Source organism: Peromyscus californicus, unplaced genomic scaffold, assembly GCF_007827085.1.
Source record: "Peromyscus californicus insignis strain IS unplaced genomic scaffold, ASM782708v3 Scaffold_5__1_contigs__length_169319896, whole genome shotgun sequence".
Classification (NCBI taxonomy): Eukaryota; Metazoa; Chordata; class Mammalia; order Rodentia; family Cricetidae; genus Peromyscus; species Peromyscus californicus.
In genome coordinates this window covers 109,918,807-109,944,765 of record NW_026294573.1, presented here as the reverse complement: position 1 = coordinate 109,944,765, position 25,959 = coordinate 109,918,807, and the positions used below count along the sequence as shown (strand labels likewise).

Here is a 25,959-nt window from a genome sequence, read left to right as displayed (position 1 = left end):
TAATAATTTCACTTATGAACTTCTGGTATTTTTATTTTTAATGTTAGAAAGCAAAAGTCAGAGAGGTTTATTAATCCCACGATCTGAACATGTAAATTATGGGTTTAAGTCTATTTTGTCGTACTCTAAGACACGCGTTCTAAGTTCTTTGACATATTTCTTCATGAGAGTATTACTTAAAACAGGAAAAAACTGGAGTTCTTCTGGGTGATTATATAAATAATTTATTGTATACTAATAAAATAAAGTATGCCCTTTAATCATCATTAAATAATACAAACTATCACTGAAAACAAGCCACAATTCCATTTTAGACAACATCACTGATAACCAGTAATAAATATTGTTATGAGGTTTTTCTGGAGGCAAATTATAAGTGAGAATTTTGAGTTGAGCTAACTATTATTAAACAATGATTACCTGTACCTTTAAAAATTAAAAATATATTTCCTGGCATTTAATAATTATGATAAATAGTAAAAACATATGTTTCTCAGTATATTTATTTTTAATGTTCTTCAAAGTGGTAGCTACTGTCTAAGAAAAAATATAATTACAACCACAATTCCAAATACCTCTTGATATGTTATATAATCCTTAAGAACCCTATTAGTGGAAGGTGCAAAGCATAAGTTCTTTTAGAGTTTGTGTGCTATCAAGGAAGACCGTTCCTTTAGATAATATTAAGCGTTTCATACTAAATTGTTAACTGATTTCATCTTTTAAGATTACTTAAGAATAGATATTATTGAATGAAAATATAATTGCCAATAATTTGGATTTTAAAGAAAGATTTTCAAGGCCATTTATTGAAATTCCTGTGTTTTAGCTTTTATTCCTATGAATGGGAAGTATATATAAAACCAAAAACAAAAGCCTAGATAGACAGTAGATACCATGTGATGCCATCTTCATTGGAGTGACTTCTGGGCTCTATCCAAGTTGACCGAATTGGTCACTAACTAGCTCTGTGACACCAACTCAACTGTCCTGTGCTTTGCCCTTCTCATTTGTTAAATAAAGAGACTTACATCTTCTTAGGAATGGGAGGATTACATTTCAAAAGTTAATATCTAGTATTTGGGAATGCATCTAATAAATTGTAACTCTCAAAAATCCTAAACCTTATTGATGAAGCCACACTCTGAATAAAATAATCGAAGATAGGTAAAAATTATCCATCAGAAGAAAGCAATCAAATATTTGCTTAAACTAAAACCTATAATGTATCAATAATGTAACTATTATCTGTGGTGACACTGTGTTCCCCAAAATATTATCTGGGATCAGAGGACAGAACAGCCACTAAATACAGAGGCCAGAAAATGGTGGCATTCACACCTTTAATCCTAGCCTTCTGGAGGCAGAGATCCATCTGGATCTCTGTGAGTTCAAAGCCACACTGGAAACATCCAGGCATGGTGACTCATGCCTTTAATCTCAGGAATTGATGGCAGAAAGGCATATAAGGCATGAGGACCAGGAACTAGAGCTGGTTAAGCTTTTAGCCTTTTGAGCAGCAGTTCAGCTGAGATTCATTCTAGATGAAGACTCAGAGGCTTCCAGTCTGAGGAAACAGGATCAGTTGAGGAATTGGCAAGATGAGGTAGCTGTGGCTTGTTCTGTTTCTCTAATCATTCAGCGTTCACCCCAATACCTGGCTCTGGGTTTGTTTTTATTAATAAGAACTTTTAAGATTTGTGCTACAGTTATTATTTTGTGAAGTATGTAATAATAAAGATCCATGTTTCATACATAATTATTACTGGTGGGAACTTTGTATAACAGGTAGGCAAAACAATTTGAGATTAATTGAATATATTATTGCTCTAGAAAGTGGGAGCTATCATGGTGGAGGGCTATGATGGTCCCCATTATCTTGGGTTACTTCCAGGCATTTTGACCCTGAATTCTAAACACTGTAATAATATTCCCATCACTACTCCAAGATTCAGAAAGGCAATAAAAAAAAAGAAGGTAGATTTTTAAGAATGCTAATAAATTCTAAACTCTGGTGGAATCAGTTTCCCTACAAATGGGAAAATATGTGTTGAGCACACCCTGCACCTGAATTTCACTGTGAATAATCTGGGAAAATAATATATTTCAATAATAAGAATAATTCAATGTAATGATTTAGATGAGAATGTTCCCATAGTGTCTTGTATTCTGATATTTGGACCCAGTTGGTGGACCTGGGAAGGATTAGGAAGTGTGTCTTTGTTGGAGGAGGTATATCACTTGGGGAAGGCTTTGAGATTTCAAACCCTGTGCCATTCCCAGGTAGCTCATCTCATATTCTACCCCACTTCCTTCTCTGCCTCCTACTTGAGGAGAAGCATGTAAGCACTAAGCTACTGTTCAAGTGCCTGCCTGCTGTCATGCTCTCCGTCATGATGGTTGTGGACTCAACCTCTAAAACTGCAGTCTCCCAATAAACTCTTCTTCTATGAGTTGCCTTGGTCATGATGTCTTGTAACAGCAATTAAAAAGTAACTAAAACAGAAGTTGGTACAAGGGAGTGAACTATTGCCATGATGTTCTGACCATTCTGTTTTTTGAAGGAATGTGGAAGACTTTGGGACTTTGATCTAGGAAAGCAGTTGAATGCAGCTGTAAGCAGGCCTTAAAATGTGTTGAGGTTAGTAGGAGCTTAGTTAGTAGAAGACTAGTATTGAATGTAACATGGACTATGTAGGCACAGCTTAAGGGACTTTAAAAGGGAACAATATCAGCAACTGAGCTAGAGACCATTCTTGTGGTATTTTGGAAAAAAATGTGACTGCTTTTGCCCTTATTGTAAGACTTGGCCTGAGGCTAAATTGAAGAGTTTTGAATTAATTACTTTGGCAGCGGAGATGTCAAGACAGCCTAATATTGACTCTGTTGCTTGGTTACTAGTTATCACTCTTATGCAGTTCTACAATGAAAAAGAGCAAGCAGAGAAAATATAAAATATATAGTTTGAGGAGAGAAAAAAAGCACCAGGAAGTATAATGTGGAAGGCCAAACTTTTTCTAAGAGAGAGGAGAGGACTGGTGCCAACTCGAATACAAAGAATAACTGGGATGCTGACATCATGGAAAGATAATCGACATAATTTGTGAATCACCAAAACAAATCTTACGCACATGCCATTCATATGTTTCTCTTCCCTTGCATTGTAAGTGTTTTTTATCATAAAGACCTTCCCCAACATTCTATCCCAAAATGCCTTGCTCTAATTAAAGAATTTTTACAGTGACTTGGAAATCTACCCAGGAACTATATCAAGGAGTGGCTTGTGGGCTTTAGGGTTCTAACTTTAGAAATATCAGTAACATTTCTATTCCTAGATTTTTATATTATCTATAGAAAACTAAATTTGTTCCTTTACAAGTCAAGTGGGTTATTTTTAGTAGAAAATGATTTAATTTTGAAATACAAGGATATGTGTGTATGAGATGCTGGTGTATATGAGTGCAGGTGCCTGAGAGACCAGGGTTGTCAGATTCCTGGAGCTTGAATTGCAGCACTTTTGAGCTGCTCACTCCCCAAGCTTGGTCTTCAGTAATAACAGTATGTGCTCCTAACTCTGAGCCACCTCTCCAGCCCCTATAAGTCATGTTCCTAAAGAGCCCCACTTATAAGTTATAGTTTTGGCTTATTGAGTTTATTTATCAAAATTTGAGCATATGACAAGTGTTCATATGCTTCAATATCTCTGGAAAAAATTTTGACAATTTTTATCTGGTGATTCTTTAAAATTTCTATATTTCCCTTTCTGGAAACATGAACATGCTTTGATTTTTTTAACCTTTTAAATAAAATTCTATTAACTAAATTTGGAAAGTAAAATATAGCAAGAAAAATAAAGAGGAGATAAGGAATCTAAAGGAAATGACTTCAGAGAAAATACACTTTAAAGAAATTGTCATATAATGTATCTGAACTTGCAGAGGTGTGACAGTCCATGGCCATTGAGTTCACTAAGGAAGCACTGTTTGCAAAGAACTTGTAATAGTTTTCACTCCATGAACAGCTGACTAACAATGAATGAAAGACTCTGAAGGATGAACTTGCGAGAAGAGTTTAGTAATCAAAGAAAACTCACAGCCAAGTTAATCGTATGCATGCTTGATGATATTAATAATCATTATTGTGTTTCTAAGTGATTAGTTATAATTGCTAAAGGGTTCACATAAATTACTCTAATTGGTATTTTTCTTATCCAGTCAAGCTAAGTATTTCTAGGGTTGCCTGGAGAAAGAGTAAAGGAAAGGCTACAGGAAGACTGAGTTGTTCTAATGTCCCATTGAAGAAATTAAGTCATGCAATACAGAAGTCTTTTAGCAAAGATGTTTTCTTAATAAAAAACAAATGGGAGACTAAAGAATGATTTCTATTTTGATTAGATGACTTCAAAGCACATTTTAAAAATTTCTTTTCTATTATTGATTTTTCTTTCATTTCTTTTCTGTTGTTTTTTTTCCTCTTGTAACTATAGAGCTCAGAATTGCCCATCTGTCAATAGAGAAACTTAGCTGTCAGAGACGGGAGCTGAGGACAGTAAGATGCACTTTCTAATCTACCCTCTACGGACAGGCTTATCTTCTGCAGACACAGCAGTGAGGAGGAGCAAGTCCAGACGCAATTCTCAGGGAATCTTAAACCAATTTTGGTGAGAAGGGAAACACAGCCTAGAAAAATAGAAGAACAAGAGATTGCTAAGAATACATTGCTCCAGTCCCCAGCATAGATTGCCCGGCATTCCTCTTGAAGGATCTCACACCTGGAAGCATGAACTGAGCCACGAGGCCATCTTCAGTCTGATTACATTCCCTATTGCACTACTTTCCTGAGCAGGAAATCTGAGTTACACCACAGAAAATATCAGGCTAGAGTCACACGTCTCTACGTCCAGCTGCTTATATACCTCGGGAAACTCAAGCTCTGTGAGCAGCCTCACACTTTTTATCCATTGTGGGTGAATCATTTCTAATTCGGGCAGTTCTTGTCTGGATTAAATGAGACAATGTATATCAATTGAACTGTGGTGCATAAATGGCTCTTGGGTGGCAGTCTGCCAAGGATCACTTGCACTGTTCAGTGACTTGCTTATTGTGCCCAGATCAAAAGACTATGACCTTTCCTAGGCCCAAGAATTCAAATAATGCATGGCAGATATGGGAGGGGTTGAAGGGAAGAAAGGTATGTGGGAAGATAATCATATTTTAATTAACCTAGCAATGCCCCTAGACTTTGTGGGTACCAGGTATGGATATTGTGCACAGACACACATGCAGGCAAAGTCGCTACAATTAAAACATTAAAACAAATGCAGATTTTCTGAGCTCATGGTTCTTTCCTTTAGAAATTTCAAGTACTCAGCACTAAATTGATACATATACAAGCAGCACCAAATGTGCTCAACAAGTTGTATTAATATATGTATGTTCATATGTATGTAATATCTACAATAAAAGAAAAAGAGGTCATTATTTTGAGAGTGAGGGGACATGGGAAGTATTTCAGGGAGAAGAGGGAAGGTACAATTTATGTAATTATATTTTAATTAACAGTTAAACAATTAAAAAAATAAATTCCTTTCTTTGTGCAATCTCCACTCTGCATCCACATCCTCCTGTGCAAATCCTGGCTTGGGGAACCAGCATACCCATAATAATACTCTTATTACTACTGCCATGAATATTGAAGCTTCTTGTCTCTGGTTTGGTAATCTCCCTTTGGTCAGTGTTTAATATTCATGGAACTTACTAGCTCTTCTCTAGTCTACATCATCAAAAATTTTAATATGTAAAATCCATACTATTATCTAAATTTAAGAAAGGATAATCATTAAATAGTATTGTCTTTACTTAGTTCACCAAACAATGCACAGTGGAACAATTAGTAAAATGGACTAACAGATCGATTACACTCCTTCAATAAATCATAAAACTCATATTATTAAAAATAATTTTATAAACAGTAATGTTCAGATTGCTTTGAATATATTGAGAATGTTTTGAGCTCATGATAATTTGAGAAGGTGAGAATCAAAGTAAAATGGCCCTTTGAAAAACCTTCCTCGATGGTTTGCCAAAGCTAGCAATACCCTAGTTGATATTTATATATAGTTAACTTCCAGTTGGCAGACCAGCATTAGGGCAGAAATTGATTATGATCTAGAATATCATATACGACAGTATCATTTATGTTGTGACTTAGATAGAAACATGAAGATAGTTTTACCTGGAAATAATCTGGGGCATAAGTTTTTGTACAGATAGATTTTACTAAAAATTCTCTATCAAGTACTTTGCATAGAATACGCAGCTTCAGTTCTCCCTGGGGCATAATTTAGCAATTCAGCATTCTCTTTTATCTATTTATCAATTATAGCCATGAGGTTCTGGTACAACTTCATAATAGGTTATTCGGGGCTGCAATGATAGTGTCACACATCCTCCTTCTTCCCTTAAAGACCACATAGCTTCTTGGTTATTGTAATTTAGAAAAAAAAGATTGTGGAGCATGAAAGTCTAATTTCATAGTCTGGCTCTCCCATTCTGCCACTGATGAAAAGGTGAGTTACTTGACCTCCATGAAACTTTACTTTTAGTATATAAAAATAGATGATGATACATGCTGGGATATACAATTTTCCCAGAAAGGTTGGGGCCCAGTATCGGATCCTTGGTCTGAAACTGCTGGACCCATGATCTTAAAAATGAAAAAGAGATTGTGACATGGATAATCAACCAGGAAATGTTTCTGTCCCATGGCTCAAAACTTAGGGTTACTCAGCCAAACCAAGAGAAATAGGAGAGGAGAGGAGAGGAGAGGAGAGGAGAGGAGAGGAGAGGAGAGGAAAGGACAGGGGAGGAGAGAGGAGGAGAGGACAGGGGAGGAGAGGGGGAGGGGAGGGAGAGGTGGGAAGGGAGGAGAAGGGGGGAGAGAGGGAGAGGGGAGAGGGAGAGGGAGAGAGAGAGAGAGAGAGAGAGAGAGAGAGAGAGAGAGAGAGAGAGAGAGAGAGAGAGAGAACATGTATCAAGAAGGGTGTACTTTATAGGTCTATAGGTTTAAGAGTCCCAGGAGAAATGACTCTAGAGAGCAAGGCACCGGATGTGAAGCCACAGTGCTTTAACATCTTAGGGTTTCAGGGAAACTTTCCTATGAGAAGGTAAAAATTAGCTACTCTCTTCAGACTCAGTCCTCAAATAATGATGATGTCCTAAATTAAAGCAGTTAATATCTTCTGCAGCAATTAAGCCAGAACTGTTTACCACTCCAAGAATGAGTTATAATTGACCTGAGGACACAGGGCTTCAGTGAGGGAAACTTTCCATTTGTGGCTCTTAGGATTTTATTCACTTTAACAGCCAAGTGAATTTGAGGTCAGGAAGAGAAAGCACACATTGTCTTGGGAAAAGCTAGACTAAAGTGGATAGAAACTTCACAGATTAGGATGGAGACTGGCTTTGACTGCAGAGTCTACAAGGGTGGTGCAAATGAGAGTAATCTTGGCAAAGGCCACACTTCTCTAAGTCACGTCAAGTGAACAGCTAAATGAAGAAAAGAACACTGCACGGGAGTACCACCTGGGATGGCATACAACACCTGAAGTTTAATGTATATTCAGGAGGATATTACATAGAACAAAATTAAAGAGTATAATTTTCTGCATCTCCAAATTCTTTCTTTTACACAGATTTTGTTTTTTTCTTCCACTTCAACCTACCCCTAATCTTGATAAAAAAAATCTCCATTCACACATGGTGCTCATTCCCTCTGAGTATTTCCCAAATACTCTAACAGGCACCAGCAAGACAGGAGCCACTACTGAGTGCACTGGCTTACTGCCTGCTGTTCTAAAGGCTGCTTCATGTACTCCTTACTTTGAACTTGGTTCATATCTCACAAATCAGAAACAGTTGTTCATCCAGATAAATATGTTGTTAAAATTCACTCAACGTGTGAATGCTACAGCTTGATGCTGAACACATCAGACTCTAGTGCTAACATTTACTTTGTAGAGTTCAGAGATCATTTCAAAGTCCACAGTGATCAGTTTCACAAATGTGGATGGCTGACAAGAAACCTGAAAGATATTTGTTCGAAATATAAATTCTGAAGCCTTATTCAAATCTAAGTCGACAAGGAAGAGCCCTTGACAGCCACTGGCCCAGGTAGCACTCCCAGGGGAATGTTCTTTCTGTAAAGCCTGTTAACACTATCACAGAACACACAAATCAGTATCCAAAATTGTCATCTATTTATTTCTAATAAGGAATTATTCCAGCACAATTATTTTGAAAGAGAGACCCTAATAATGAGTTTATACTAACTGTAAATAGAAAGTTGATTCTTGGTTCTAAATAAAACAGAGGATACATCATTTCATAAACTATCAGAATCCCAACAACAAAATCAATACTGTCAAATATTTAAGGTGGATATGTGGGCTGACTTTTGTATTTTTAGCTACAATAATTATGAGATGCTTTAATGTTTGTTTTATAAAATGAAGCACAAGTAAAGTAGGATGCTTACTAGGACACAGGATGGAATCACACATACATAAAAGCCTGGAGAAACAGAAGAGGGCATTTGAATGCTTAGTGTCCTAGAAGTATCTTCTCTGGGTCTTTTGGTCTCCATCTACCAAGTGAGTTCATAGAATAATGTTTTTCACTGGATTGTTGTATGAATTAAACACACACACACACACACACACACACACACACACACACACACACACACACACACACACAGAGTCTATAAAGCTTTCATATTCTAAGCTTCAAAACTGTGTGGCAATTAGTAGTAATGTGTCCATGCAAGTTGGCTGTTCTTTCTCTGTCAACTCTGATCCATGCACATTTACTAGGTAAACAACACATCTGGGAGGAACATTTACACAAAGGCAGAAACTGGCGTGATTCACTGGATTGATTGTCATGGACTCCAGGTGAGAATCTCTTCCTTTATAATCTCAGATTTTGAACAGATCTACAAACCCCCTTCTTAGCAGAGGAAAATAGAGAAGTTCATCTTCCTACTGGCCCTAAATATTTCTTCTGTGTGTCTTCAATACAAGTCTATACTACCACTACTCCTGCTCCCATGCACTACAGGAGATAATAACAAACTCAGACACTAACAAGCATTGTCTGAGAATTTCTTAAAAGATGGTTTAGACAACTTGAATATCCAGAACATAAAAGTAAATTTCCTCCTAAGACACATTTTTAAATTATTAATTTGTTGTGTTTGGATAGAAAATAACAGATTTCACTGTGACTTTTTCATGCATATACATCACTGTCCCTTTTGATTCACTTCCAAATTTTATCTTTATGATGAGAAATGCGAACTGTAATACAAATAATTCTGATACTGTGTAGGAGAAGCAAAACTAATCAAGAATAGAGTTTGGAGGCATAGTGTGACACTGAAATCACTTTACTTATTCTCTAGTCATAGGTATACAAGTACATAAAATCAGAATATGTATTTTCCTGAACAATTTCGACATGACCCAGGATATATAAGACAATACCAACAAGGTTGTTTATGATTTCTATAAACCAATAGGCACACATGTAATCAGAATATCTGGGGTAAACTTCTAACTATCAACATGTTAAGCATATACTTAAATGCTCTGCATTTCATGTTTTTTAATTTAGATTTTTTTGTTGTATTTTGACTGTTTTGCTTTTGAATTTTTAGTTCTTTGAAAAGTTCTGTGCAACTCAGATTAGTCATAGATGTTATCTTCACCTTCAACCAACTGAATGCAGGTACTGTGTCTCAATGGTTATCCTGAAAATTATCTGAGTTTTCTTTTAAAATCACTTGTTTGAGACTTTCATACAATATTTTCACTAAATTCATTCCTCTCTCCCTATTCCTTCCAGATTCTCTCCCCCATCTTCCTTTACCCCAATATCATGTTATCTCTTCAAAACAAATAAACACACATGGAGTCCAGTAGGGACTGGCTAACTGCTCATGAGCACAGGGCCTATCCTGGAGGGTGGTTGAAATAAGCAGTGTCACTCCACTCAAGAAAACTGGTTTTCTGTCCCAGCTCTTTGAGAACAGTAGCTTGACTAAGACTGTGATTTCATGCCTACTTCCCCTCCTTTGTGCTAGGGATTTGTCTAGCTTGAGTTTGTGGAGGTCTTCTGGAATAGTCTCTGTGAGTTAATATGCTCATCAGCCCTGTTGTGTTTGGAAAATTTGGTTTCCTTTAATCCATCCACCACATTTAGCTCTGACAATCATTCTGCTCTGTCCTATCTATATCCTATATAGATCTCTGAGGTTAGAGAGGAGGGGTGTAACATAACATCTCATTTGGGGATGAATGGTCCAAAATATCTTATTCTTTGCTTACTAAGTAGTTATGGGTTTCTATGTTAATCACCATCCATGAAATAAAAAAAAATTCTGAGAACTGAGCCATACCCTTATCTGTGGGTATAACATTATGTCTTTAGGATCAGTTTTATTACTATGTTCATTTAGCAGAATAATAGTAGTAAGTTTTCCCTTAGGGACCATGATATATCTGGTCTCATGTTCTTAATAATTAAAGGTATCAAGTATGGGTTGAATCGTGTGGGTCAAGGCTTAAAACCAATTACAAAATAGTGGTTGGTTATTCCCATGATGTCTGTGCCACTATTGTGTCAGTTGGTAAATTTTGTAGGCAGAACATTATTGTATCTCAAAGCGTTCATAGCTAAGACTGATGATTACTTTCTCTTCTGGTATTGTGTATAGTACCTTCTAGCACTATGAATGCTAGCCAGTTGGAGTGCTGCTTCCAGCTGAAAACCATATAGATTTTCCATGTTCTATGACATAAGTATGTGGTATCTTCAGAAACAGAGTTTTACTGTCAAATTAACGAATTTGGAGAATAACGAATACCATAGCAACAGCCTGTAATGTTTTGTCTAGGGAGGGTCTATGGGACGATTATTTTGATCAATAATTCAAAAACGATACAACCCATTCCTAGGAATGAGCATTTTGTTTTTATTTTGTTGGCACATGATGTTTTGTTGGAGTATTGTCTTCCTCATTACGTGGTAACTTCATTTATACTTTTTTGTATATATGTATATAGTTTAGGAAACTTCTATAGTAGTGGGTTTCCAATGGAGAATGTAATGAATATAACATGATATCTAGTAATTTGTAGCTGTGTATTCCACAGGACAGGGATAAAACATTTTTATGATAAATGTGGAGACATAGATGCAGAATTTTAGAGGTAAGAGAATGCAAAACAGGAAAAAGGACATTGAGCAGAAAGAAGCAGCAGTAGCTACATTTGGTCCGTCCCTACAAACGTGGAAGGGCCCACCAGTGGGAACTGAAGGAAGTCAGCACTCTGTTCATAATCAGTTACCTCTTCAAGGGATAATCAGAACAGCCATCTTCTTTCTTTTTGTTTTAGTTGACTTTGTGTTTTCCTATCCTGAGGGTTGATCACAGGGTCTTTGACCTACAAGAAAAGCACTATACATGTGCCTTCCCTCCCACCCCTGTCAGTGTTACATTGTCTAATCCCTAATGCCCCTGGCCCTTGCCTTATGCACATTGCACATTTATTTGGACGGTGTATTAGCGGTGCTTGCTGCCTTTATTCACTTTGTTTGCCATTTCTGAACTTCTCATCAGCTTTTTGAGCAGCATTACAGAAGACATTTCTAATAATGGAGTATCCTTCTTAAAAAATGTTTGTTTGTGTGTGTGTGTGTGCGTGTGTGTGCGTGTGTGTGTGTGTGTGTGTGTGTGTGTGTGTGTGTGCGTGTGTGTGTGCGTGTGTGTGTGTGTGTGTGTGTGTGTGTGTGTGTGTGTGTGTGCATTCTTTTAGGATTTCTACATGTAAACAACATATTTTGATCATATAAAATTTTCAGTTTTTAAATTTTGTTTTATAACTTAGTTGATTTGCTGCCGCTTGTATGTAGCAGGTTTTATGATATCTACCAGAGCATGAGCAACCTACCATGGGTTACTCAACCTACCATACCCTTAAAGAAAACTGACTGACTGTCCTTTCCTGAAAGCAATAGACTATGAAGAGATAGTCAGTTCCAGGTGGGTCTCATAGGCCTCTGCCTTATCCATTTTGAAATTGTGTCGGGTTTGCTCTTGTGCAGGTACGGCAGAGGCAACCACAGATCCTGTGAGATCATGACTGCAACGACCATACCTGTCCAGGAGCCATTGTTTCACAACAGTTCTCCCCAAACTCCACCTCTTACAATATTTCTGCACCCCCTTTACATGATATTCTCCAGACTTGTAGGGAAGGGTGTGATATAAATGTCCCACTTATAGCTGAGCACTCCATGAACGCCAATTCTCTGTACTTTGACAAATTAGGAGTTTCTGGATTAACCATCATCCATTGCAAAAGAAATTTCTTTGTTGAGAATTGAAAGCTACACTAATCTAAAGGTATGAAGATAAATCTTTAGAAGTCAGTTTTTAATGTTCATTAGCAAAATATTTGTAGAAAGTTTCCCTTTAGGGTCTATGACCTCACCAGCCTCATGTTCTTGTCCAGAAATGAGTCCCACCCTGTGGAGAAGGACTTAATTTCAGTCAGAAACTTGCGGGGTATATTCATAACATACCTGCTCTTAACACCATGGCATCCTGGATTTCCACTTTGCTGTTCAATCATCCTTGCATATCATCAGAGCAGTATATTTTAAAATTGTAAACAGCTTTCTTTCTCAAAGGCCTCTACCCAGATATAATTTAATGTTATAATTATTTGCTATCACAGAAAATGTGGTTACTAAGTTTATATGTTTTAAAATATAATATATAGTAACTTTTGTTTCTATAATAATGTTTCTTTACAGGACCTACTGCAGACATGGTAAGATTCAAGGAAACCTTAAATGACTAATGAACACTATGAAAATCCAGACTACCCTCAAATAAGAGGAATGTTTCCTTTTCCTTTTCCCATATAAGTAACCTTTTTATAGTATTGTGTAATTTCCATTACCCCTGTCAAGAACCATGCATTTACTCCAGGATGCTACAGCTTTAACAATTTTTTAGGGCACTGTTTTTGAAAGGTTCTTCTCTTTCAGTTCCTGTTAGTGACCCAGTAATTGTTTTCATGGCTTTCCAGTCAACTGTGAAGTACTCTGATAGCATGTCAACAAAATGTCAAATACTGAGGGAGAGACTCTATGAGTGTTATTTTGATTGATTGCATATTTGAATCTTTTTGCTCCCAGCTGCTCCTTGGACATTGTATCAAAGAACACAGAAATGAGAGGGGAGGCCTCTCAAATACTTTACAATCTGTTTTTATAGACCACATAGCCGAGGAGAAGAGGAATGGCAAACATGGTTACTGAGCCTATTGCTAATAGGGCTATGTTCTAAAGAACGTGCATTTATAGAATCTCTAGCAAACTGACCCACAGAAACAAGTCTCTCAGCAGCACAATGAAGTTCTGAGTCCTGATGTCTACCTCCTTGACCTGCTTTGACCACCACAGAAGACATCAACATTGTTCTGATAATTTGGGTTAGCTACAGACATAGAAGAAAGATTTGATATGAGGAAAAAAATACAACATACTGCCAAACTACACTTTAAGAAATTAGACACTGATTAATAAACATTTTTCTATATCCCTTTCTACTAGTTGATAAGATATTGGCTTACAGCATGCAATTTGCTAGGTTATAAGGTAACCATCCTGGAAGAAACAAACATATGGTAGGGACATATGGGCTGCTTCTTTTTTTACCAGACTATTAAAACAATGATCAGTAAGGATATGGAATTTCTCACACCAAGGATAGGGTAAAACACTGGATCCGATGCAGAAGCTGCATTTCTCCCAGGGAGATCACTTGGCCCTGGCAAGGCAGACAGCAGTGAAGATAATGGTGACTGGGATGACACTTTGACCAGAACTGCTTGTGTATTTTACTTCTTGCTCTCTACTCACACCCAAACTTCATGTCAGTATCCTTAAGATGACCTGATGGTCAGTGGACTCCTATTTGTTCCTCTACCCAATGCAGCTTAATCAAATAAGCTTTTCTCTGTTTCTCACTACCACTTGTCCTTTTAATTAATACAATGAAGATTGTTAGGCTGCCAGAGCCCAGGCAATGACCTTAAATCTCTGGTGACAGTACAAATCTATAAGGCAGATTTCTTGCCCCCAAGAAGTTCACTTCTAATGCAGTGTGCCAAATATCCATATCCATGACAACAGATTTTTTGTTAGCTTGTTTCTGAAAGAAAGACAAGAATTAGACATGAATACAATCAAAATAGGGTATTTCTTCAGTAAAGCAAACATTTGCTGAATTATTTTCAGGATAGCAAAAGCTAGTCATATGCCAATGGACAAGCTATGTAGGGGCTTTCTAAGTAACTGCTTGACAGTGAATGTATGAGAATGTCCAGTTAACCCACATATCATCTCAGATATCAGTCATCATTGAGATATCTTTATAGCCATCTTTCCTAAATTAGGAAAACAGAACCAAAGTTTTCAATTAAAAAGTTCAGTAGAGTTGAAAGGTTATTTTTCTCTCTCATGTATATATCTCAAACCTTCATAAAAACAATATTTCTGAGAAAAAATAATTCTAGAATGTACTTGATTTTAAAGATGAAAAAGGAAATGGCAAGGGAAGTGGGTTTAGACATTTCTCAAGCAAAGGTGTCTTTGTTTATAACATCAACCAGTGTTCAGGAAAAACAGCAATCATTTTGCCAGTTGGGTGAGCAACAGCTAAGGGATATTAACTGGGTTTGAAGGAATTACACAACATACCCCAAGGACATTCAGTGGAAAAATTCAGCATGATCCATATCTTGGATACCTTAAAATTAACAAAATAAATGGGTGCACAATGAAAAGATGAATAAATGAAAAGTAACCATACAAGCAACTTCTAATAGCCAGAAGCCCATATTACCATAGCATAATATGATGAAAGTACAACAGGAACATCATTTGGTGATAATCTTCAGGGAAATTATGAGCTACAGTGAGCCTTTTATGTAAGTAAGGATGAACACAAATTAAATAAAGTGACTTAAGTCTCATTTTTGAAACTAAAGGAACTTATTTCTTCTTTTACTTTAGCATGTACCTTAGAAAGTTTAGAAATATTTTCTCTCTTTCAAAATGCATTAAAATTTAAAAACTAAATAGTCTTTCTGTCACCTTTCTAACTCAGGAATGTCTCTCTCAACAGTTTTGAGAGGTATCACTTAGAAAGGTAAACGTTAAGAAGCATATTTCATACCTTCTATTTTCTGTGTGAGAGCAGGGATTGTCTCAGCCCCTACCTCTGCTTTGGAACACTATCTCCTGTCACTAACATGTGAGAAGATGGCCACAAACTTATAAGGCCAGTTAGCTAATATAGACGGCCACATGAATTATCTAACGTTTGCTAGTGGAGTGGTGATGTCAAGTCTTATTCCATGTGCGACAATTATTGTTCTTTGGAAAACATACATAAGAGTTCTGGGTTGGGAGCAGACTTCCCATTTTAATCCCAATTTCCCAAAATATGTCTGATTAAGGCAACATGGTTTCTGAGCTCTAAGAGCAAAGCTAGCCCTGTCAAACAGTGGTAGATTAAAACATAAATATCACTGAAGTGTGATTTAATATCTATTTATCTCTATTTTATTGTTTTATAGCTATATCCCTGCTTGGAAAATGATTATAGTTTTACTTTCATGTAGATACATTGTGACAATAGTCTCACCAAAGAAAAAAGGTAGGAAAAATATCAAAGGAAAGGAGTGAGAGAAGAAGGGAGATGTAGAGAGAAGGAAGGGAGAGAAAGAGAGGAGGGAACAGGAAAACATTGAAAGAAGGAGGGAGAAATATTCTTTGACAGTAAAGAGCTGAGTCTCAGTTCCAAATGTTACCTTAACAGATTCAATGGTTTTTGTTATTGTTGTTTGGGGACTTTTGTTGTTTTGTTTTGCTTTTGTGTGTGCTTTCCTCATTGTTACTCTGATACTTAAATGTAAGAATATTCTGGTATGGTTTAGATATACGGTGTGGCTAGAAAGGAGTTGTTGTAATTATTGTTGGAGGTTTGGTCTCTGGTTGCTGGAACCTCTCTGGGAAGTTCTAACAATGTCATGGGGTGGGGAATCTACCTAGAAGAAAGTATATCACGGGCAGAGGATTATTTGGAGGTCCCTGTCCCTTGCTCCTAGTGGTCAGCAAGGAGTTAAAATTGCAGAAGCGTCTGGCATTCCCACTGCCATGCTTCCCTGCCCAGGTACAGAGGCCATGGGTGTGACCATCTGAAACTGTAAACCCAAATAAATTTTTCCTTCCTTTAAGATGTTTATGGCAGGTATTTTCACACAGTGACACAAAAGTAACTAATACAGAAAACTCAAAGAACTTACAAAAAATGATTACAGAGAAAAATAAACGAATCAGAGAAATAGAGTAATTGTACTGAATAAATGTGGCCATGTGTTGTGAAACCTTCAGAACTTGATTGTAGACTGAATGTAGAATAATTTGGAGAAGTGTTCTGGACAAAGCTTAGAGTGCTATACATAGAGTTAAATGTGTGACATTTTGGGAGAGTAGGATGTCAACTGGAACAGGAAGAGTGAAGACTTATTTGGTTTTAGATAGAAGATAGGAATCAGTTGGGAACTGGCCTACAGGTCATTTGTGCTACACTCTGAAAAATTATTTGTCTACATTTTGCCTATGCTCCAGGATCTTTAATGAAGCAATTAAAATAACTGTCTGTTTCAGCAAAGGATCTAGATTCAATTCCCAGCACCCATATGGTGGCTTATAACCACCTGAAACTCCAATCTTAGGGGATTTGCAACCACTTCTGGCCTCTGTGGGCAATGAACACACATTGTATGGAAATGCAGGAAACATATTCATCATATGGAAGTCAATAAATGAATAAACAAATGAATAAAGTTGGTGAAATATATTATTTGGTAGAGGAATTTTTAAAACTAACATTCAGGCTTTGATATTATTTACTGCTTTTAGCAAGATTCATGGTGCATTGGGGGAGCAAACATAGCAGGAAACTTTGAAAAACAGATTTTGGTTGAAAAAAATGAGTATATTTAAACTTATAAAAAAGCAGGCTATGGTTATTAAAGTGGTTATTACAAGTAAAAAGACATTGGATAGCTTGTATCAGGACAACAAGGAAGATGTCATGAGGACATCTTAGAAACTGTCAGATTCCATTTATCAGAGAATGAAACATGTAAGGGTTTCAACTCATTTGAACAACTTAGCTTTGAGGTACCTAGATTGCCTTGCTCACACAAATTCATCATGAGATATGTTTTCCTGCATTCAACTACCCAAGCACCCAGAGGTCATTGAAACCATGGTCTAAAGGGTGTGGATAATAACAGATCTTGAATATCATCCACATGGTGCTATTACACAGGTATGCAGAATGTAAAAGTTCCTGGGCCATGGCAAAGAGTGATAGGGTCAATGTGACTGCAGATAGTCTTTAAGAGGATGATGCGTGAAACTATAAGGATGAAGCCTGAGCTGCAATAGAGACATAAAGATCTTTGAGATACCAGGCATATGAAATATTTGTTAAGGACAGATGCAAGGGATGAGTGATCTCAGCCTAAGAGGGAAGTCACATGGCTACAGATGGCTCTCCATTCACACATGGAGAAGGAGTTGCCTGAGATCTTTGGAGAGCAAATCACAGCACATAGTTCCAATGCTAAAATGAACTACAGGATTTAGTGTTTTTTCTTCTACTAGGTTTTCTCTTGCTTTGATTACATTCCTCCTTCTGTGCCACAATCTTACCTTTTATATGACCGTTACTAGCTTTCTTTTTGGTGGTAGTGAGGCTGCAGCTAAGAGATTGTCTTGACTCAAGACAACCAAACAAGTTCTTTATATCATATTAGACACAAAATCATAGCATGCTTTCTAACCTACCCCAACTGTATTTGCCTTTTGCACTTCATGCATTTCCCTCTCTTTGAGTCCATTGTTTCTCTGTTGTCCACATTGATTTAACTGGTGATGATTTACTTCTCTCTCTTTTTGCCCCTAGTGTTGAGTATCTCCATGGGACTGTGCAAATATTCCAAATTTCCTAGGTGGAGGTTGCTGTCCCTGTAGATCTTTCTATGGATCACTTGTACCCAATTTGTTTTTGGAGTAAATAAGTGCTCCAATTTTCAGCAGCAGTTCTCAAAGTGACCCACTTTTTTCTTCTGGAAAATATCTCTCCATAGAGATATGTTCTTCCTGTTGGATCTCACTCTCCCTACCACTTTTCTCTGTGTTTTGCTAGGAATGTGGGTGCCATTCAGCTCTCTTAGCTGCTGGTATTTCAGTTTATTTTAATTAATTATTTGAGAATTTTGTATAATATATTTTGATACTATTCACCCATCCTCTAACTTCTCCCAGACCCAAACTTCTTTCTTAACCCCCAATCTTAAAAAATTGTAAAAAGTACAATTTTTGCTTCTCATATATCCTTGGATATGTAGCTTTCCACTGGATCATGAAAATTGACTATGGGCTACACACTTGAGCAAAACTGATCCCTTCTCTCCTAACCCTAGAAGCTATCAATTGTCAGTAGCTTCTTGGCTAGGGGTGAGGCTTTGTGTACACCTCTCCTTGCCATCCTGGGATCCGGTCTGGCTTGAGCTTGCATAGCACTTGATGTGCATGTTGTCATAATCACTGTAAGTTCATGTATGCAAAGTGCCTTCCTTTGTGCAGGAGATTCTTTCCTTGTTAGCTGTGGTGATATTTTATTTGTGCTCTAATAAATAAAGCTTGCCTGGAGATCAGAGGGGAAAGTCAGCCATTATAAGTAAACACAAAAGTCATGTAATGTTAGCACATGCCTTTAATCCTGTCACTTGGGAGGCAGGGATCTGTCTGGATCTATGTGAGTTCAAGGCCACACTGGAAACAGAGCCAGGTGTGGTGGCACATGCCTTAAATTCCAACACTAGTTAACCATGGAGGTCTGGTGGTCTGTTCAGACAGACAGGAAGTGACAGAACTGGGCAGGAAGAGGAAGTGATGTATCTGGACAGAAAGAGCAAATCAGATGGCAGAACAGCAAAGCATATAGGCAAGGGTAGACAGGAAGTATCTCACTTTTGGAAGCTGCAGAGTTGGTGAGGTAAGGTTAGCTGTAGTTGTTCCTATTCCTCTGATCTCTCTCGGGCTTTAAACACAATTTTTGGCTCTGAGATTTTTATTTAATAAGACCATTTAGAAATTCTTCTACAGTTAGTTTCTCCTGCTTCTGCTATTCCACTGTTTCTACTCTTTCATTAATAATGATCCCTATGCCTTGGTAGAAGGTGGTATGATATGCATATGCTCTTGAAAATGTTGTCAGATTTTGCTTTGTGTTATCTTGCTGTAGGATGTCCTGTATGCTGGAAATATATGTTGCTATGATTAATTGATAAATAAAACGCTGATTGGTCAGTAGCCAGGCAGGAAGAATAGTATAGGTGGGACAAGGAAGAAGAGAATGCTGGAAGGTGGAAGGCTGAGGCAGGGAGACTCTGCCAGCTGCCACGAGGAGAAGCATGATGTAAGATACCTGTAAGCCAAGAGCCACGTGGCAAGGTATAGATTTATAGAAATGAGTTAGTTTAAGATATAAGAACAGATAGCAAGCAGCCTGCCATGGCCATATGGTTTATAAGTAATATAAGTTTCTGTGTGTTTACTTGGGGGACATGAGTGTGAGAGATTTGTCCTGACCGTGGGCCATGCAGGACCAGGAAAACTTCAGCTACATTATCTGGTTGTTATGTCATTTTTATGTGTGAATACTCAAAGATCCAAAAGCAAGCTTGCAAGTCATTGTCACCTCTTCAATACTTATTATAGTCCTTAGTACACTTTCGTTATTAGTTGGATTACTGTTAAGTAACAAAGTGAATGACTATTAGTTACTTATCAGTTGCTGTGACAAAACACCATAGGCAAGGCAACCTACAAAAAAAGCATTAGATTAGACTTACAGTTTCAGAGAGATAGAGTCCATGATGGTGGGGTAAAGGCATGGTGGCAGGAACAGTTGAGAGCGCATATCTTGATCCATAAGCAAGACACAGAGAAAGTCACACTGGGAATGTTGTGAGACTTTTGAAACCTTAAAGGCCACCCTCAGTGATACATCTCTTTCCACAAGGCCATACCTCCTGTCTTTCCTACAGTTCCACCAACTAGGATGAAATATTCAAACATATGAGCCTATAGGGGCATTCTCTCTCAAACCACCACAGTGTTTAAATAGGAAAATTTTCTGAACATCATAAATACCAATATGTTCCTAGGATAAATAACAATGTGCAATATATATACTAATATACCTTGATATTTAGTAAGCTATATTGCGTGTGTGTGTGTGTGTGTGTGTGTGTGTGTGTGTGTAAAAACAGGACATACTTGGGGAGTTAAAAATTTTATTATAATTTTATAAGAAAAATAATAAATTTTCAAGGATGTCATTGTTGGTCAAAACACATGATACAATCTCCATTATGAATTTTACTTTCCCATTTTTAAAATTTATCTTTATTCCCAGAAGCAGCCATATTCCACTAATTCTTATTGTATTAGCAGTTTAGAGTACATTCTCTATATAAATAGCTATCCCTCAAACATTACACCTTAGTAATTATACAGTGGGAGAAAGCAGGTCAAAAAATCATTTGAGCTTAATGGTAAAACTAGATGATATTGATTTAGGTATAGACAAGTATTTACATATAGAACACTTCAAGTGTTCTCATTAGCTTAGTGGTCAAGGACATTTGTTATTAACTTGTTCTAATCACTTAGATTTACAAAAGGTCTAACTTCCTGCTGTTTATAATTCACAAGAAAACACTATTTCAGAATGTTTTGTCTTGCTATCTGCACTGAAGATTTTCTCATTGAATTCCTGTGATCAGTTTGCACAGGACTGTTGCATGCTGAATGATCCCACTTATGAGCACCAGATCTTTAAAGGATCAACTTCATAGGTATAAACAAATTAGGGAAGTACCAAGGTGCTTGTCAGCAGAAAAAAAATTGTCTTAAAGTAATTACTCTGAAAATATCTTGTTACATAGCTTGTTTACAATGTATATTACATGTGGGGAAATTCTAGCTAGATAGGCCCTCTTCCTGTGACTAAAATGTAACATTCATCATGTCTCCCATTATTTTTCCTTTTCTATTTCACTTTTTTTGTAAGGTAAGGTAATATACAGGTCAAAAATTACAAGATATGGAATCAGCTCTACATTAATTAGAATGTCAGTAAGCTATTTTTGAATGTGGAAGCAAAACTGTTTGTTTATTCACTCTAACTCTTAGTTTCTCATCAGTGAAATGGGAGTAATAATAATCATCCTTAATACTCTGAATGTTATGAAGATCAATTCGCCAGTGTGTATTTTAAATTTATTTTTAAAGTTGTATACAAATTGTTTGTCTAATTATGACGTGTTCATATATATATATATATATATATATATATACATATATATAAAGTAAATATCGTATTTACCCCTTATACACAGTCTCATTGCTCATTGTCCCTCAAACTGGACCCTCCCTTCATTAAATTGTATGATGTGTATGTTTTAAGTTGTTAGCATCAAAGTTAGGGATATAGTTCAGGTGCTATAACAGAGACGTGCACACACCACACACCAAAGAGTACAACACACACACATGCACACACACACACACACACACACACACACACACACACACACACACACCTCTTAAAGTAAAACTAAGAAAATACTTAGTAAAGATTAACGTTGATCTTTAGATTTCATAAGTCTCTGTAGAATATACCTTGGTATATACCTTTTCTGTAACTATAAATACCTTCGCAGTTCTTGCCTTTTTAAACTTCATAGCAAGTAGCATATTTTATTGATACTATATTTTCTATTTGCATTTATTTAGGTATTCAATGAAGGTGGGGAAATGCCTAACTTGTGCATTATTCCATTTTTAATATATAATACAGAGTATCCTTTAGACATTGTTAATATTTGTTGAATGAATGAGTAAATGTATCATTTTCCCCACAGATATTTAAATCTAAAAGAGGAGATGCCTTGAATACCAGATAAAACATTCCTATAGCTCATTAGTAAATTAGCAAATTGATAGGTACCTATTACATTTAGGCTTTGTAAAGCTGATTGTGATGAACGGGTAGAGTTTGAGCAACTGATGAAATCCAGTTCTCAACCTTGGAAAGTTCATTCAGCTCCCAGGTCAGGGGATATTCTCAGGGTATGTGCCTCTGGAGGTGCTATCTCTGCATCCCTCTGACTTCCTCTGAACTTTTATTAGCAGCAAGCTTTCTGAAAGCCAGCCTTTGCAGACATCAAATTCTGCAGTAATCCACTGAGGACCAGCTGCACAGATGTAACATCAGCATCACTTTTGGCTACTTCTCAGCACACATGAATAAGCAGTAAAATGAGACCCCAGCTCAGCAATTCCTTAGTAAATGAATGGGAAACCATGCTCCAGGCAGTTATTGATATTACTAAATGGCCCTTGAAAATCGCCCATTGGAGCTGAAAGTATACCTTTTCCTTCTAGGCCTTGAATTTTCCTTCACTCCCATTTAGATCTTCAGTACTATATGTTCCCTTGCTTGAGCATCTTAAGTTTGCAGGCCTGACAGTAGCACACAGGCTCTGTCATTCCACAGGATACTCACTGAAAAAGTTAACTCTTAAAACTGTAACTTATGGGAATGAACGCTCATGAGAAAAGAAACATTCTAAAATTCAGATAGTTCAGTAATAACAGAATGAAGGCAATATTATCTAAAGCATGAACTCAGGCCATCTTCAACCAGTCCACCTAGAGTGGCTGCTATTAAAATGAGGCTCAGATTCAAACCTCTTGATTAAAATTTCCTTCTATATTATCAAATTATCATTGAAAGGAATAAGAATATATCATGAAAGATTAAGACAACAGAGTTCTCAGTTGTATTCTATATAAACAAAAACCACAAAGCAGATCTACTTACACAAATGTAATGTTTTGAAAGATAGCTGCTTACACAGGGTGGAAGTACAGTGGGCATTTATTCATATAAGAAGAATTAGTGAGACTAGGAGAAGGGGGGTGTTTATAGCTATTGTGCTAAAACATTTCTTCATTTAATAGTGGGCTGCACACTAAATAATTCTTTCCAAATCCCACTGCTGGAAGCAGCATCTCTAAGCTTTTAGGTTAATGTATTATTCATGCTGCTTGTTTGCACAATACTATTGATCATTCACTGTTGGGCCAAACAGTAAGATGATATTTAGTTGACAATGTAACACACAGCAAAAGCCTGAAACACTAAAATTAAATTGTGGAAAGGAGGATGCACAGAGCAATTCATTGGAGACAGAGTCAAATATGAGCTTAAATGAGGTGCTTTATATTAAGTGTGCACATTTTAGTCATGAAAAATCCTATGGGGGATGGGAATATAGCTTAGTGGTAGAATGCTTCCTTCTCTAGAATACATGAGTTTTACAGCACTGTGTGTATTCTCTCTCTCTCTATATATATATATATAAATATATATATATATATATTTTACATACACACACACACAAACACACCACACACAGACACATATAAAATTTATATATGTAGGAGTTCAAAGATGGTCTGAACTTTAAAAATAAAGTAAAGAGTAGGAGTATGGAGTACAGTGATGAAACTATTGGGGCTCTACAGGACACTGAAACCAGATTGCAGATTCTGTGAAGGTATTTTGCTAATACAGAAATGCAAGGGAAGATATTAATCTAGAACTCAATATACAAAGATGAAACATCAAGTATACTCCATTTTCAGGAATATAAAAATTATATAAGAAACAAAATTCCCGTTCTCTTTGCCACAGATGCAGACAACTATAGAAAACCAAAAGCAATCAAAGTGTAGTTATGGAGCCCAGCCACAATGGATTCTGGGATATCTCTCAAGCACTCCTATACCTACAGTTTAGGCAATATTATGTAAGAGGGAGTGGAAAAATTGTAAGAGCCAGAGGGTCAGGATTTTGCTGTGAAACTGTTTTCCAGTGAAAAACCTACATCCATATTGTCTCACCAACATGATCATCTAAACATGAGCTGAAAAACCAGGATATCAGTGAAGATGCCAAACTTGAATGGGAAAAGCCTCTGCGCCTCAACCCTACAGAAAGAACCACATGCAAATGAGGAAAGTTGGGAGTAGGAGAAGTCAAATCCCTCGGGGAATAGCATACCAATTCATTGTCTACTGCCAAATGGTCACCCCTCAGTACAAATATACAACTAACATTATATGGATTGGATAAGTTTTATTTAGGAATATATATGTATTCACCCACCCCCACCTCCTCCCCACATACATATATAATATACATTATAATATACAAATATTCATGTAATAACAGTTATTGAAAACATCCAGGCAGTGGTGGTGCATGCCTTTAATCCCAGAAGTTGGGAGGAATAGGCAGAGGCAGGAACTCACTCTGTGAGTTTGAGGCCAGCCTTGTCTACAGAGTGATTTCCACAACAATCAGAACTGCAAAGAGAAACCCTGTTTTGAAAACAACCAAAAAAAAAAAAAAAAAACAACCAATCAACCAACCAACCAAACAAACAAACAAAAGCCAATTAATGTAAAAAAAAGAGACCATGAATTGGAAATAAAACAGGGGGGAGTATTTAAGGTAGCTTTAAGTGAGGAAAGTAAAGGGAGAAATGCTGTAATTGTAATATCAAAATTAAAATAAAATAAATTCATTTCCATTGAAAATCAGCAAAAATGTAGGTTTAAAAATCTGACAGTGAAAATCAAATCATCCTCTAATTATAACAGATAGACACATCCAAACAAGGTGAAGCCATTGAGTTTTAAACATGGCTGTTTATGTGTTTTGCACTTGAAAGTCTGCATACAAGTAGTGCAATTTCTGAACCCTTTCCAAAATGCTTGGGAACACACTTGCTGATTAGTGGTAGAATGGTTGAAGGAAAGTACCAGTACAGGGTGTGTGGCTCTGTCCTGATGCTATCAATGTGACCATAGTAGACCTGACAGACTACTGAGCTGTGTATCATATAGAGTGGCTAGAGGAGGAAAAGTCACTTCTCTTTGGGTGTGTGATCACTAGTAGGTTCCCTATACCACAGTGGATGACTCTACACTCACATGCAGATGGGCAGCACAACACATGAAGTTAGGAGACAGATGTGATGAGGATTCTGTGGGAAAATGGCAAGAGGATGTGAGGGCTAAATGTCATCATGATTCATTGTATATATGAATGAAATTTTCAAAGAATTAATAAATAATTTAAAAATAGTATAGTTTTTCTCGGCAATAACTGTCTGACGAGTTTAATTCCTAATTTATACGTCCCAGGACTTTGACTGAAAAGAAAAGTTTATCTATTTTTTAATGAATTTCCCTTGTTGCCCCCTAATATTACACAACTGCATCATCACTTGATCTTGACAAGCATATCATAAGTTTACTGTCTTCCAGTGTGCATCATTTCCAGTAGAGACGCTCACTCCTTTCTTTGCTGGGATTCCTAGATACAATAACATTAGGAACTATGTGCACTTGTGTTCATAGATCATTTGTCTGATAGTTTCCTATAAAGTTTTCTGACCTCTCTAAACATCCATTTGCTATCTAAAAACTCAATAAATATAGGTTATTGATCACTTATTTTCTTTGATAGATTTTCTATTTTTGTGATAAAACCTAGAGACCAAAACAACTTGGGAAAGAAAGGGTCTATTTGGCTTACATAAACAGGGTCACAATCCATTGAGAGAATTGAAAGCAGGAATACAAGGCAGGAATCTGAAGG

The 25,959-nt window shown here is 36.8% G+C and overlaps 1 protein-coding gene across 20 annotated transcripts in view; it reads right to left on the bottom strand.

The window, feature by feature from the left end:
• The window catches only part of Lingo2 (leucine rich repeat and Ig domain containing 2), a 1,194,974-nt gene that overhangs the window by 756,651 nt on the left and 412,364 nt on the right, over nt 1-25,959 (bottom strand). The gene's annotated exons all lie outside the window — the stretch shown is intronic.